This window comes from Salvelinus namaycush, chromosome 13 (genome assembly GCF_016432855.1).
Source record: "Salvelinus namaycush isolate Seneca chromosome 13, SaNama_1.0, whole genome shotgun sequence".
Classification (NCBI taxonomy): Eukaryota; Metazoa; Chordata; class Actinopteri; order Salmoniformes; family Salmonidae; genus Salvelinus; species Salvelinus namaycush.
Genome location: NC_052319.1, coordinates 12,936,017 through 12,953,054, shown reverse-complemented (window position 1 = coordinate 12,953,054; position 17,038 = coordinate 12,936,017). Strand labels below are relative to the sequence as shown.

The following is a 17,038-nucleotide window of genomic DNA, read 5'->3' as shown; positions in this document are numbered from 1 at the left end:
GAAAATCTCAACTGCATCCTCTCTCCTCAAAACCCACTGGAGAAGGTCAGCGGGGCGGTACCTCTGGCTTTCTTATGATGGGTTGAGGATAGAAGACAGGATGAGTATTCCCATTCCTACACTGACACCCTGTGGTTTTCAGCAGTAAAGCACCATTTTTACACCAACCCAAGAACTACAGAACTGAGGTGGAAGTATGAGAAGTCAATTCTGCAGACGAGAAAAATAAATCAATTTATTCAAGAAAGGGATGTCTCAATTACACACTTTAACTCATATGTTTTAGTACTTTTTTATACAGCAAAAATAAAGACATGATTCTGCATTACAACAGGCTAAAGCAGATCTCTCACATAATAATTCTCACATTTCTGACCGCCCATCGTTCTTCCGAAGACCCTTGCTGTTGTTTCAGCCACCAAGGCTGCATCCCGATTCTCCACCCTTTTTCCAGAGTCTACACTCCCCATCATGGATTTAACAATGGTGGAAACTTCTCCAGCCAATGATTACACCAATCCAATGCTTGTAAATCCATAACAAGAAATGTGCAAATATATACACACTTCTGGAAAAGGGTGGATAATAGGGGATGCCGCCATAGTTTCAGGAGTACAACGGAGTGTTTCTTTCCTTGTTGAGTTTTAAATACAGTAGATCTTGTCGGTAAATGGTTCTCTGCTAGGAGGAGTCAAGTCACTGGTGCTTCTCTAGGTTCAGAGGAAGCCGCTGGTGTAGGGAGGAGTGTTTCTGTCAATGTGTCACTGACCACTGGGGCTCTGGAGGAGGATGTTGCGTCCAGGATGAGGGTGTCTGCTCATAGGAGATTGCCGCTTGCGGAGCTAGGTGGGAGAGTGAACTCAAATGGAGGCAGAGTTACTCCTGGGACCAGAGGCAGCTGGGAGTTGAGCATGGGGAGGAAGAGGGGCCAATGGAGGGAAACCTGAGGAGACAGGTGGAAAGTTACAGCAATACAGGAATATTACTAACAGTAGTATACAAATATCCATAAAACTACATCTTAAAAACCATCAAAGAATCTTGAAAACATTACCTGCTGGTGGCATCCCTCCAATACCTGGTAATGACACAGTGCCCAAGTCTGGTAAAGTGACATTTAAATTTGCCAGTTTGTAAAGGGGAGGTAGGCCTCCGGGTAACGACATTAGACCTGTGCAGGACATATGAACACAATGAAATACACCAAGCCACATAAACATAATACATGCATCATATTGTTCCCAAACTAGAACCGTGTCCAACAATGACCTGGTAATGTGGTAGCAGGGATGACTGGAGGTATAGTGCTTAGCAGGAGGCTGACTTGGCTAGGCAACATTGGCACAGTAGGTACTCCTTGGACAAAGATACAATCCATTGTTAATAACTCATCTCTTACTTGGTAATATCAAGTCTGTAAGCAATATGCATCTCAATGAAAAGTAGTGATACCTAGCATACCCGTTTGAAGAGTGCTCGGGACAGTGAGAGGAGCTGAGCTAACTGACAGGTCAAAGAGATTTTGTTCCAACCCAGTTGGAGCAGAAGGCACTGCAGATTGAGAACTGACAGCAGAGAGCTGTACCTGAGGAACAAATGAAAACTGGGATCAACACCCAGTGCTGTAGAATATTCTCATTCCTTCACGTGACTGGCAGATATTGGGAGTGAAAAGAAGTAGGTCATTTACAAAAAAAAATCTTACCTCTGTGAAGCCATCCTTAAGTGGGGAAACTGGTTCACTTGGAATATGTCCAGGGAAACTGATGTTCTTACCCTCTTCAAATGTATGTGTGGGTATCCTGTGCAGGTAGCCATAGCCAATCCCACAGCCTAGGCTGAAGAAGGGCACAGAGAGTATGTGTGCTATGGGCCAGCCTATAGGCATTTCAGCTAAATGAATTAACAAAACGTCAATGCCATACCTGCCCTCTCCACCCCATTCAAAGTTTGGAATGATAACCACATCCCGACAGTTGTCCGTGTCAGTGTTATACACATACAACTTAAGCCCTTTCCCTTCATGCGTCTCAATGAGGGAGAAGAGATCCTCAGACTGTGGGGAAAAGTCCAGACAAAAACCATAGTCAAACACTACATTAACAGCTTAGTGTAGGGAAAACATCATTGAAATGACACCTAAGAAAGGCATCCCACACACCTCGTTCATGACAGTGTCTGCACCTATGATGTAGTCAGTGTGTGGTCTCAAACCAGCCATGGCTGCAGGAGAGTTTGGCTCCACTTCCTAGGGACAAGAAATAGAATACAGACCGAAATTGTAAACACAGTGTACCGTGAAAAAGTATTTGTCCCCTTTCTAATTTTCTCTACTTTCGCATATTTTGATACTGTGTGTTATCAGATCTTCAACCAAAACCTAATATTAGATCAAGGGAACCTGAGTAAAAAAATAACAACAATGACATACTTCATTTATTTCATAAACAAAGTGCAACACCCAATGCCTCTGTGAAAAAGTAATTGCCCCCTTACACTCAATAACTGGTTGTGCCACCTTAAACTGCAATGACTACAACCAAATACTTCCTGTAGTTGTTGATCAGTCTCTCACATCACTGTGGAGGAATTTTAGCCCACTCTTGCATGCAGAACTGCTTTAACTAAGCGACATTCGTGGGTTTTCAAGCATGAACTGATCGTTTCAAGTTCTGCCACATCTCAATTGAGATTAGGTCTGGATTTTGACTAGGCCATTCCAAAACTTCAAATTTGTTGTCCAAAAAGGTATACTTTTGAATCATCTGTTCATAGAACATTCTTCCAAGAGTCTTGAACCATCCAGGTGCTTCCTTGTGCTTTTTGGCAAACTTCAGTCAACTTTTTGGACGACATGGGTCCAATTATGCCTGCCGAAAACAAAACACTGCATTCCACAGTAAGAACCTCATAGCAATGGTCAAGCATGGTGGTGGTAGTGTGATGGTTTGGGGATGCTTTGCTGCCTCAGGACCTGGACGACTTGCCTTAATAGAAGGAACCATGAATTTTGCTCTGTATCAGAGAATTCTACAGGAGAATATCAGCTATTCATCTGTGAGCTGAAGGGCAGCTGGGTCATACAGCAAGACAATGATCCAAAACACACACTCAAGTCTACATGAAAATGAATAAAAAGCAACAAATTTGAAATGGCCTAGTCAAAGTCCAGACCTTATCCCAATTGAGATGTTGTGGCCGAACTTAAAAACGAGCTTAAAAATGTTTGCAAAAATAGAGAAATTATTAAGGCAAATACATTTTCACAGCACTGTATATCGGGTCACTCCAAGTCTTCACATCAACAAATTTCCAGTTTTCCATTTATTCATATGTGCAGCTCTAAATGCTAAGGCGATTCACTCACCAGAACATGCCACACATTCTCATTGGCTCCTTCAAAGCTGCAGAATCGGATGCTGACACCCAGCAGCCCCTGACCTCCCCATATGTTGTTGGGTGTGACTGTTGCCTCCCTCAGCTCAATCGTCTTGCTGCTGTATACCAGCATCTTGATGGGTTTCTCCACATTCACCTTCAGCAAGTCTTTTAATGTGTCATCATCTTTGTTCTGACAAAAATGTACAGATGATGCACTTTAATTAACATCACCTGTAAACAAAGTTAGTCCACCTATAGGTTGTCTTGTAACCATGGCTTTGAATATAGTTGAGCTGCAATGGGATCTGACAGCTTCAGGATGTAGATAATTTGAGAAATGACAGTTTACCAATCTTGTGTCACTGATGGAAATAATAAAGTCAAAGAATGGTTCCAATCCTGCACGATGCCCAGGGGAATTCTCTTGCACCTGCAAATTGAGACAGGATTTTTGCGCATGGCATAAATAACATGATATTCATATTGCCTTTAAAAATTCAAAGACCACACTTTTACAGCGAACACACAGGTGCAATGCCCTTTGCAAATGTGTTCTGAATTGAAACGACATCCCACCCCCGTCATGCACATTGACAGACCCGTTGCTCGAGTCAAGTGACGACCTGGTACTAGTTAACTAACTAACTAGCTATCCAAAACAGCTTGCACAATTTCACTCGTCAGACATTGCTCTGTTTAATTGGTTAGACTACACCGTTTTTTTCTGAACGACAAACGTGGTGAATTACTCACATGGAGCACATAAATTACACACTGACATTCTACAACAACCTGATGACTGCAACAACATTATCGTCATTCACACTCATGACAAGTATTTATGTGTTACGTTCCCATCATCAACTAGCCCAGTTACAGCTCGTGGTTTAGCATGCTACTAAAGATCCATACTCTGAGGACGTGATAACCTTCGGATCCTCCTCCAGGTATTTCGATGCTCTGTGCACCCCCCATGTCTCCTCAAACCCTGGATATTATTCTGGTGAATAAATCAGTGTAGCTGGCTAGACACAGTAGCTAACACTTTCCGCCGGTTCCGGGATGATGCTAAAATCAAGATTGCCTACATAGCCACCCTTCCGGTACACTGTAAGAGAGCGTTTCTGGCATCATCTAAAATATTTAAAAAATACTAAAACCTTGTATCTTTCCTCTACCATATGTGTTCAGTGTGTTTTTTATATATATTTTTTTCTCTAATTGACTACCCAATCCCCGGCCTGGTCTTGGTCTGTTTCGCAAGCGTTCCCGGAAGTCTCGCGATATTGTGACTCGGGGTTTAGAATCTGTGCTATGCATTTATGCAATTTTATATGCTCTTATTTTAAGGATACTTAAGGTCCCTTTAAAAACGGTTAATGTTAAGGGTAATAGAAGGTTAAATGACCCTGAATTGGTTATTTGATATGTTTTAGAATGAGAGTGGAGCTGATGAAAGCAGTGTATGCTATGGTGTCTAGCTCATGATTGGGGAATCATCACACACAGGAGCCTTATTAATCTGTCTCACGTAATCCATCGTGTTCCAGGCTTTACGTATGATGAAAAAGGAATTTAATGTTGAACAATTGGATGATAGACGACATAAATGTAATGTGTTTTCCTCAACAAACTATCAGTGCCTTTGTCCATTGGGGCAACAACCAAACATTGTAAATGAAAACAACAACATCTTTGTTGATGCCATAGGTGCTGGATGGTGCTGTCTAATACAATCACTGGAAGGAGTATGGCATATTGCTATCATTTTAGAACAGGAGTGGAGGAGGCTGAGGTAAACTGTAAGGAACTTCGCTTGCACAAACAGATTAACCCTATCAGTCCTGAGACCCCAGCAAAAAAACAGCTTTTCATTTATCTGACTTTCATTTATCATCAAGCCCTCATATTTAGCCTCACAATTAATTGTTTTACCATTTTTATTTTCAGGAAAGCCAGGGCTATAAGTAGAACACAACATAATTTGACATTCATGAGTTTTATTGACATGTCAATTAAATAAATAAGGTCCACCAAAGCAAAAACCTGATAAAAATTCACTCACCAGAACATGTCACACATTCTCATTGGCTCCTTTGAAGCTGCAGAATCTGATAAAATGTATTTATATGAAGGCTGTAAGTACAGTAATTATTTGCTCTGTGGGAAATTAATATCCGACTAGTGACAACTGTTTGGAGTTTGTGACAGAAATTATGTGAGTTCATTACAGTATTATACAATGGGTGGGTCTAATCCTGAATGCTGATTGGTTAAAACCGCATTCCAGCCAGTGTCTAGTCTGACATTAAAATGCCAATTTTCTCTGTTCCATCTGACTGCGCAATCCACTACCTCATCAGCCCAGCCAGGCAATTTATAAGCTTCTCCACTATAAAAAGCATCTAGACATAATCTCACATTTCTTTTAGACTAACATTTAGTTTTCAACAGCGGAGATTTGTATTAACCTTGCTGTCTGTCTCTCCGACATTTGCAACATTGTTTCAATATTCAACTCCAGCTGTCCCAGAGTAATAATGAAGGTGTCGGGAGTCGGAACGAGACAGACAGGCAGTGTTTCTCAGCCAGTCTAAATCATGAATCAGCTGGCATCATTTTTATGAATATATACAAAAAAAGGTAAATTGAAAAAAAGTCAAAAGAAACAAAGTGCAGCTAGTTTGCAGTATTTCCAGCTTCAATTTAAAGTGATTGTGTTAGCTGTATTGTTGGCTAGCTCCTCTGAACAGCAGTATCCTGAGGAGAGAGCACATTTTCTATGCCAGGCGAAATCGCACCTCATTATCAAATCCAATCAAATCAAATTTTATTGGTCACATACACATGGTTAGCAGATGTTAATGCGAGTGTAGCGAAATGCTTGTGCTTCTAGTTCCGACCATGCAGTAATATCTAACAAGTAATCTAACAATTTCACAACAACTACCTTATACACACAAGTGTAAAGGAATGATTAAGAATATGTACATATAAATATATGGATGAGTGATGGCCAAACAGCACAGGCAAAATGCAGTAGATGGTATAGAGTACAGTATATACATATGAGATGAGTAATGTAGGGTATGTAAACATTATATAAAGTGGCATTGTTTACATTGATACATTTATTACATCCAAATGTTAGTTATAAAAGTGGCTAGAGATTGAGTCTGTATGTTGGCAGAAGCCACTCAATGTTAGTGTGGCTGTTTAACAGTCTGATGGCCTTGAGATAGAAGCTGTTTTTCAGTCTCTCGGTCCTAGATTTGATGCACCTGTACTGACATCGCCTTCTGGATGATAGCGGGGTGAACAGGCAGTGGCTCGGGTGGTTGTTGTCCTTGATGATATTTTTGCCCTTCCTGTGACATCGGATGGTGTAGGTGTCCTGGAGGGCAGGTAGTTTGCCCCTGGTGATGCGTTGTGCAGACCTCACTACCCTCTGGAGAGCCTTACGGTTGTGGGCGGAGCAGTTGCCGTACCAGGCAGTGATACAGCATGACAGGATGCTCTCGATTGTGCATCTGTAAAAGTTTGTGAGTGTTTTTGGTGACAAGCCAAATTTCTTCAGCCACGAGTTGAAGAGGCGCTGTTGCGCCTTCTTCACCACGCTGTCTGTGTGGGTGGACCATTTCAGTTTGTCCGTGATGTGTACGCAGAGGAACTTAAAACTTTCCACCTTCTCCACTACTGTCCCGTCGATGTGGATAGGGGGCTGCTCCCTCTGCTGTTTCCTGAAGTCCACGATCATCTCCTTTGTTTTGTTGACGTTGAGTGTGAGGTTATTTTCCTGACACCACACTCCAAGGGCCCTCACCTCCTCCCTGTAGGCCGTCTCGTCGTTGTTGATAATCAAGCCTACCACTATAGTGTCGTCTGCAAACTTGATGATTGAGTTTGGAGGTGTGCATGGCCACGCAGTCATGGGTGAACAGGGAGTACAGGAGGGGGCTGAGAACACACCCTTGTGGGGCCCCAGTGTTGAGGATCAGCGGGGTGGAGATGTTTTTTCCTACCCTCACCACCTGGGGGAGGCCCGTCAGAAAGTCCAGGACCCAGTTGCACAGGGCGGGGTTGAGACCCAGGGTCTCGCACTTAATGACGAGTTTGGAGGGTACTATGGTTTAAATGCTGAGCTGTAATCGATGAACAGCATTCTTACATAGGTATTCCTCTTGTCCAGATGGGTTAGGGCAGCGTGCAGTGTGGTTTCGATTGCGTTGTCTGTGGACCTATTGGGGCGGTAAGCAAATTGTGGCTCTAGGGTGTCAGGTAGGGTGGAGGCGATATGATCCTTGACTATTCTCTCAAAGCACTTCATAATGATGGAAGTGAGCGCTACGGTATGATAGTCGTTTAGCTCAGTTACCTTAGCTTTCTTGGGAACAGGAACAATGGTGGCCCTCTTGAAGCATGTGGGAATAGCAGACTGTTCACGTGCATCCTGTTTCTATTGATCATCTGTAAGATGTTTCTACAACTTGATTGGCGTCTACCTGTGGTACATTCAATTGATTGGACATGATTTGGAAAGGCACACACTTGTCTATATAAGGTCCCACAGTTGACAGTGCATGTCAGAGCAAAAACCAAGCCATGAGGTCGAATGAATTGTCCGTAGAGCTCCAAGACAGGATTGTGTCAAGGCACAGATCTAGGGAAGGGCACAAAAAAAATGTCTGCAGCATTGAAGGTCCCCAAGAACACAGTGTTCTCCATTATTCTTAGACTACTGCGCCACTCGGGAGCCCAAGGCACTGCATCTCAGTGCTAGAGGCGTCACTACAGACACCCTGGTTTGAATCCAGGCTGTATCACAACCGGCTGTGATTGGGAGTCCCATAGGGCGGCACACAATTGGCCCAGCGTCATCTGGGTTTGCCCGGTGTAGGCCGTCATTGTAAATAAGAATTTGTTCTTAACTGACTTGCCGAGTTAAATAAGGGTTAAATTAATAAAATAAAAAATATGTATTCTTAAATGGAAGAAGTTTGGAACCACCAAGACTGAGCTGGCCGCCTGGCCAAACTGAGCAATCGGGGGAGAAGGACCTTGGTCAGGGAGGTGACCAAGAACCCGATGGTCACTCAGACAGAGCTCCAGAGTTCCTCTGTGGAGATGGGAGAACCTTCCAAAAGGACAACCATCTCTGCCGCACTCCACCAATCAGACCTTTATGGTAGAGTGGCCAGACGGAAGCCACTCCTCAGTAAAAGGCACATGATAGCCCACTTGGAGTTACCCAAAAGGCACCTAAAGACTCTCAGACAATGAGAAACAAGATTCTCTAGTCTGATGAAACAAAGATTGAACTCTTTGGCCCGAAAGCCAAGTGTCACGTCTGTAGGAAACCTGGCCCCATTTTTCAGAGGCAGGGACTGGGAGACTAGTCAGGATCGAGGCAAAGATGAACGGAGCAAAGTACAGAGAGATCCTTTATTTTTAAAATATTGTTTTTACACCTTTTTCTCCCCAATTTCGTGATATCAAATTGGTAGTTACAGTCTTGCGGACTTGGGAGAGGTGAAGGTCGAGAGCCATGCGTCCTCAGAAACAAGACCCCGCCAAGCCGAACTGCTTCTTGACACACTGCTCGCTTAACACGGGAGCCAGCCGCACCGATGTGTCGGAGGAAACACCATACAGCTGGCGACATGAAGCCAGCGTGCATGCGCCCGGCCGCCACAAGGAGTCACTAGAGCGTGATGGGACAAGGACATCCAAGCCAGCCAAACCCTCCCCTAACTCGGACGACGCTGGGCCAGTCGTGCGCCACCTCATGAGTCTCCCGGTCGCGGCCGGCTGCGACACAGCCCGGGATCGAACCCGGATCTGTAGTGATGCCTCTAGCACTGATCAGTGCCTTAGACTGCTGCACCACTCGGGAGTCCTACAGAGAGATCCTTGATGAAAACCTGCTCCAGAGCGCTCAGGACCTCAGACTGGGGCAAAGGCTCACCTTCTAATAGGAAAACGACCCTAAGCACACAGCCAAGACAATGCAGGAGTGGCTTCGGGACAAGTTTCTGAATGTCCTTGAGTGGCCCAGCCAGAGTTCAGACTTGAACCCGATTTGAACATCTCTGGAGAGACCTGATAATATCTGTTCAGCAACGCTCCCCATCCAACCTGACAGAGCTTGAGAGGATCTGCAGAGAAGAATGGGATAAACTTACCAAATCAAGCTCGTAGCGTCAGAAGACTCAAGGCTGTAATTGCTGCCGAAGGTGCTTCGACAAAGTGCTGAGTAAAGGGGCTGAATACTTATGTAAATGTCATATTTCTGTTTTTTATTTTTAATAAATTAGCAAACATTTCTAAAAACCTGTTTTTGCATTGTCATTATGGGGTATTGTGTGTAGATTGATGAGGGGGAAAAAACTATATAATACATTTTAGAATAAAGCTGTAACGTAACAAAATGTGGAAAAAGTCAAGGGTTCTGAATACTTTCTGAATGCACTGTACATGTCACTATAAATCAGCTTAAACAAATGCAGCTACTTTGTTGTTATTCTCGCTACACTGTTTGACGTAACTGTAAGTTAGCCGTAATTTGCTAGCTAGCAAGCAAGAGATAAGAACATTGACAGCCAGTATGGCAATGGAACATTTAGAACGAACGACTGGGTTGCATCTCCGGTAACCGTACCGATAGAACGAATGACCAGCCACCTTGGGTATTAACCTTAGATTTGTGTCAGGAGTATATCTTGTGTAAGGATGAAATAGTATGAATAATGAAAATATGTCAACTTCGTCTCGGGCCTAACAACACCCGTGCCAATATATACTCCAAGCACTGGCTTCCCGGGCATTATCACTTAATTATAGACACTATGTCCTTGGATTTCCTATGATCTTCTATGATCTCCCCTTACCTTCTAACAACTCTTGTGTAGCTTGTGAGCATCATAGAGTAAAACATGTTACATGTGTGTTTTTGAGAGTCTCAGCTTTTCATAAATAGCTTTTAATAGTTTGTAGCTCGGACTCTACAAACGTTTTTGTAAAAAGACCCGGCCCCGGGCCCCTTCGGGATCTGCCCTTGTCTCACAAATACCTCTCTAGCTCAGCCCCTTTTAATCACACAGACTAATGGTGTTGAAAAGGGGTTAGTAGCCCAAATTGCGTTGGCGTCACAGTGGGACTCATTGAGTTAATGAATAGATAATTGAATATCTTTGGGATGCAAGTTTTATCATATCATTTGAAATAAAGTTGTTCAGAGTTATGCTTACACTCATCAATCATGAACAGTCCTTTTAGTCTGAATGTCCATGTGATCAACTTGATATGGGCATACTCTGATCTAGAGTAGCTTTCCACAGCAGCCTCTTGCAGTGGACAAAATTCCCGAGGAGCCTATATGTTGGAGTGAAATTCTACAGGTAAACAACTGTTTCCACTCTTGTTGTGGTGTGAAATTGAACAAACAGATAAGCATGGATTGTGGTAATACAATAAAACAGCTGAGATGAATCAACCAATGTGGAGGGCCGTATAACCATACCCCAAATGTAGAGGGTTGCTTGGACAGTGAAGTGAATCTCTCAATGTCAGAGATTGGGCCTACTAATCAATATTAAACCTTCTATAACTTATATATCAATTACCTTTATTTGTTTTGTAAAACATATAGTAATATACCGGTATTGATTAAGCAAATATATTAACTTTAAAATTAAGCTTAGCCTATTATTTCTCTTATAAAGAAGGAGATATATGAAAGGATTCAAGTATATTGCCTTCTGTACTGTATGTTGGGCTAGGCCTCTACAAACTGTGGTTGTAAAAGTTCCATCTTACTGGCCTTTCACTATTGTAAGGGGGAAAATGCATCATACTGGGATAATAATCTCCCCAGCGGAAGGATACCTTTATGCTCTGGTTTTGAGGCCAAATTACCCCCACTTCAAAGGATTACACCCATCATAGACTAGAAAGAAATAGTCATTATCTGCCCTCGTCCTTTAACATTATGTTGAAAATGGTCTCTGTCGATAATGCTTTCAAGGCTGGGAGGACAAGAATCATACTAGCGTCCTATGAGTAGTATGTTGAAATATCACCACCATGGCTTATGTAGCAATGACTCTGATAACAAACTGTAAGAATGAAATGCTTAATCTGCATTCCTGGTCATAAATGTATACAATATGTGTGCTTGTATGTGCATACTGAATTTACAATTTAATTCAGTACTATGGTAATAATGTTTGATTTATACATATGATTAATAATATATTTTGCTACAGTATTACATTTGTGACCTTAAAATTGTTGTCCTTTTCACTTTTAATCACTGAAGAATTCTCTGTCTACAGTGACGCTATCCTACTAGAAGTAAATAAATAAACTCAGTATTTCACTCGCAGCTTGCTGACACCTTAAGTCCCTGCAATCATCACTCCTCTCAGGGCCGCTCTATGTGGCTGTCAGGGATTTATATCCATTCAGTCCTCCAAGTAATTTACAATGCAAGTCTGGACTAGGGAATCTACTATTCTTAGTATACATGAAAATATATTTTTACAGCACTATAAAATATACTCTGGGGAGTTTTTAGGACACGGACTTGAACGTTTTGTGAGAGTCAACATTTTATGGTGTATATTACTGAAGAAGTACCAAATACGTTTGGGAATGTCAAAACTAGCTAATGCTAAACACTGAAACCTGTAAAATAAATGAGTATATTTTACTTATGAACTGGCAACAATCTGGGCAATAAAATTAGTATGTACATAGAGAAGATTACCAATATTTAACATTATGGCAATGTTTAAAATACTCTTTAGAGCGGAGCAAAAACATTACCCGTCTGGGTTAAACTTGGCAGTCAACGTGCTGGATCCTTCAGCGTGCACCACATGGCAAACAGCTGTGTCTTTTCTGGATTGCCATGCTGACCACACCAACTGCCTGGCCTGGCCTGGCTCCGGCCTGTCATGATGGCGGATGGACCTACCAGAGCTGTGCTCGCCAACCATGATCTCCTTCCTGTCTGTCTTTGGCTCTCTGCTTGTAGTCCAGTTGGAAAGCTAATGAGAGCCTTCCAAATGTATTCTGACAAAGCTTAGTGATTGCAGTCATAATCAAGCCGAGTGCAAAAATGAATAGAATTGTGCACTGCAGCGGGTTTGTATTTTAATGACATAAACTTAATGAATCCTCTGTGACAGGTCATTATCCCTGGGTAGAGAAAACTGTCAAAATAATGGGAGCCTGTGGTTAGAGGAGCTGTATAATCTCACAGACATACTGTGCTGGGAGGCAGAGATAAAGTGCTCCTCAGAGAGAGAGGGGGGGGGGGGTTAGCTGACAGTTCAGTACAGGTACCTGCTGGTGAAATGTTTATCACACAGACTGTTTACTATTTTCATTTCAACTACTGACACGATGTTCCCTGCCAGGTCAGTTCATGGCTTGTAGTCAGTATACGTGCAGTACCCTGGAAATGTCAGCCCTCCTCATGTTAGAAACAATTAACATTTAACAATTAGAGTGAGGCTGAGCACTGCATTACTGTCACATTCCGTGGGTCGTCTTGTTTCTTTAAAGCACATGATGGTAATCAGCATGCAAGGCCTGGTTGCAGTGTAATTGCTCTTGGCAAACACTAATTGCCTTTAGAAACTGTCCAAGACAGACATTTACTAGCAGTCTTTCAACTTTAACAAGAGCCCCATTAGGAGTTCAGACGTTATAGCCGGAGAGATGAGCAAGTTGCTGTTGATGCATTGTTAATTCTTCCATTTATACATTTGCTTTCTCCCAAGACAGATCAACCCTTGCACTGGGAGTGAACCACGAGGTCAATAAGAGGAGGCTATTTAGATAATTGTGAACTATTATCATTGCTTTAGGAGTGAAATGCCCAGGCCACCGGTTTGACAATTAATGTCAGTGTTACCTTCACTGCTAAAACACCCTTTAGAGAGTTACTGCCATGTTTGTATATCTGCTAAAGATTTAATGAATAAACTATGTTGATTTAAATAATACACTCCTCTCCACTTGGCCAAGATATGTGTGTGTGTGTGTGTGTGTGTGTGTGTGTGTGTGTGTGTGTGTGTGTGTGTGTGTGTGTGTGTGTGTGTGTGTGTGTGTGTGTGTGTGTGTGTGTGTGTGTGTGTGTGTGTGCGTGCGTGCGTTGCTAGAGAGAGACAGACAAAAGGGGGTTGTGTGGCAATGAGCCTCCATCAATATCATCATCATCATCATCACCATTTCATTAGACTAGCCGCGCACAATGGGAACGTCAGTATCTATCAGGAGCCTAATGTGGCAGTGATTCCCGGAGGTGGAAGATAGATCTGGCACATCAGGAACCCAATGACTAGACTCATGGATATATATGAGAGGAGAGCTTTACAGCTGAGAGGGGATAGGGGGAGAACCCCATTGTGGGGAGAACGTCTAGGACCTGAGTGATCATATGAGGACACTGGAGGTCCAAAGAGATACCAGTTGAGATGAAACTCACTGTGCTATGGTTAGGAGGAAAGATACTGCATCTCAGACCTGAAGCACAAATCAATATCTCACAAAATCAATGGAAAGATTGTATAACAAGCACATGCAACCAATACCATAACTATCAGGAAATTATTTATTTAACAAATAAAAACCACTTGGAGACCAGAGGTTCAGCTACATTAAAAGCCCAATCCAACCGTTTTTATCTCAATATCATTTCTGGGTAAGAATTACGTACCTTACTGTAATAGTTTTCCACTAACATTTTAAAAAAGAAACAAAAATAGCTGTTAAGCAAAAAAATATTTCTCAAGCAAGAATTCCGCTAGGACTGTCTCAGAGTGGCCTGAGTGGGGAGGGATATGTAATCTGAAAACTAGATTGTATTTTCAACAGGTAACTATCAAGAAATATAACACTGATCAAATTTCTTCACACTTTTACAGTGTTAGTTTAATCACCTGTTGTACAATATGATACAAAAAATAGGGAAAACTTAATTTTGACTGCACTGGGCCTTTAAGTTAGATTGGTTCATTTTCTGTTGGACATGAAAACTAAGCCTCTTTAGGACCACCATCTCCTCATAGGCAGTGTGTTAGACACAGAGAATCTTAAGTTGTGGATGGTGTGAAATGGAGGGTGGTCAGCGAGTCAGACAGCAGGCATTTCACAGTCTGGTGTTCATAGACAGTCTACCCCCAGAGACTGAGAAAATGGAGAGGAAATCAGCCATGCTTGTTATTTTCAAACGCCTGCTTTGGACTTGTTCAAAGTTTAATAATGCTTGTAATTGCGATTGATGGGCTTACTGATTGTTGGTTAAGGTGATGGAGCAATGTGAAATTCAATTCATTATGAATGTTATGTTCCATATATATCAGAGAGCTATTCCAAAGTGTACATTATAAAGGGTGTGAAGACAAGACAATGCAAATTAGAACATATTTCTCTTACATTTTTCAGTCAAAATAGACAGACATTCTGTTCAAACAATCTTGGGAATGCTAAAATAGCTCTGGAGATGATACATTTAGCATTGTGTGGAAGGACAAGCACTGATATTTATGTTCCAGTGTAGGTTGAGAATATAACTTACGGTGGGAGGCCATTCGTCTCTGCTTAGTCACTGGACTGTGACAGCTAAAGGAGCCAATTATTGGGAGATACAAAAGCTGGTTCAGGTACTGCAGTTCAATCTGGCTCCTTCATTTTCATTTACTTTCAATTATTTCAAGAGCCTCAGACACCTGCTTCCAAATTAGCTCTGTAATTATGCATCAGTTCAATTAAGCCCGGACAATATTATCACCATTGCTGATGCAAACAACTAACCACTTTGTTTAACACACTTCGATTCAAAGAAAATAAGGTTTTTGATTTTTGTTACCCCCTTAAGACTGTGATTTATCCAATCCTGTATTTTGTGTAACTCTACGAAACATCCAATGACATCAAGTCCATAATGATCACGACAGTGAAGGGTGGGGGGTAGGTAGTTGCTGGCCTAGCACCGCTCAAACACTCCGCTCCTGTACGACTGGATTCAGATAAAATGCACCCAGGCAGAGCCTTGAAATTGGCTTCTCTGAGAGATAAAAAATGTAAAGGAAGCACAGTGTGATGCGTTTTATGATAAATATCTTCAAAGTATGAGTAATGAGAGGAGTGGAGTACACAGCGGGGTCTCGTGAAAGCTCAGCTGTGAGATGATCAGCCAATAAAACTCCCCTCCAGGGTGATTAATTTGAGGAATGGGGAATGATAATCACATAGGCTCTTTGGAGAATTTGGACAAGGCACTGGAAATACATAGACATTTGCTCATACTAGATCTTCGGCCTGGGGGAGTGAGGGGCTAATCAGTTCACAGGCCATGGTTGAAAAAACCAATACATTAATTGCTCATTTCTACTGCCCATACTGGACTTTGATACTGCACCTTCCATTTCTGGGCTATCAGAAATATGAATATGTTGTAAATGCGGAGTATTTGAACATGCCAGTGTACCGTTGAGATAATTGCATTCTGTTGCCTCTGACGATGAATGGAAGGTGGGTGGCAAAGGCAGAGGGTCTTCTGAGGTAAATCATTTCAAAATTTCTCTCACATCATTGCTGTTCCCCATGGCTGACCCGCGTCCATAAAGGCAGGTCTGTCACCAAAAGCCTTTTTCTTATTCAGCCACCAAACACAGGACCCCAGAGGGAATATTACTGCACACTGTACGGAATTAAAAACAGCAAGCCATTTCACTCGTCGACCGGACTCATAGCCACAGATTTATTCATTGAAGATGATCATTGGACCTCATTAATAATAACTGCAAAAAATGCCCCAAAAAATGTGTTAAAGCTGAGATTTTTATTGGTGCTGTCAATAAGACAGTAATGTTCTGTACTTAGTATGAGGCTAAAGTGGCTACCTTGACAGGGGATCTCCATCCGACTCACCGAGGAATGTATTCAATCAATCTTATCGCAGAAACAAACTCATCATCATGACTGTGCGTTTGTTTTGTCAACATCTCAATGACAAACAATTGGTCTCTTACGGGATAATATTGACCACACGTGGGTCATATAAAGACCAGAAAATCCATGACATAGTTTATAGATTTGAAAGATTCTATATTTAATTAAATGGCCCCCTTCATTAAGTGAAATGCTTCAAAACAGTCAATGCATCACTGTTAAAATACAAACAATCCTTTGTCCCTACGATAAAAAATTTCCGCAGATGGTTTAGCATTTTGCTTCTCACTAAATAAGGGCTTTATTGAATCCGTATCGTGGAAGCTTAGCATTACAGCGTGATTTAAATTTAAAGGCAATGTTCCCGCATTATAGTGGAGACTGCATTCACGGTAAACGCTACATATGTCGGCTCAACGGGAAATGACCTTTCAATTTCTATTGCGCAATCTGCAACTCTTCAGCGATACAGATTGAATAGAGCCCTAAAGAACCAGCAAATTTGCTGCCAGAGCTCAGCTTCCCTCCCACAGCTAGTCGTGTGACACTATAACATTCAGTCAATGTGATTCACAATGACATATCACAGTTACACAACAAAGATTGCACTAAGGTTAAGGGTGGTGACTGAGTTACATATTCTTATATAAATATCTTAATCCATCTATTGGTTATATTAAGGGATTTATTTATA

General features: G+C 42.0%; 1 pseudogene; it reads right to left on the bottom strand.

Moving 5' to 3' along the window:
* Positions 1-691: 691 nt before the first annotated feature.
* LOC120057780 lies at positions 692-4,384 on the bottom strand (annotated as a pseudogene).
* Positions 4,385-17,038: the final 12,654 nt, after the last annotated feature.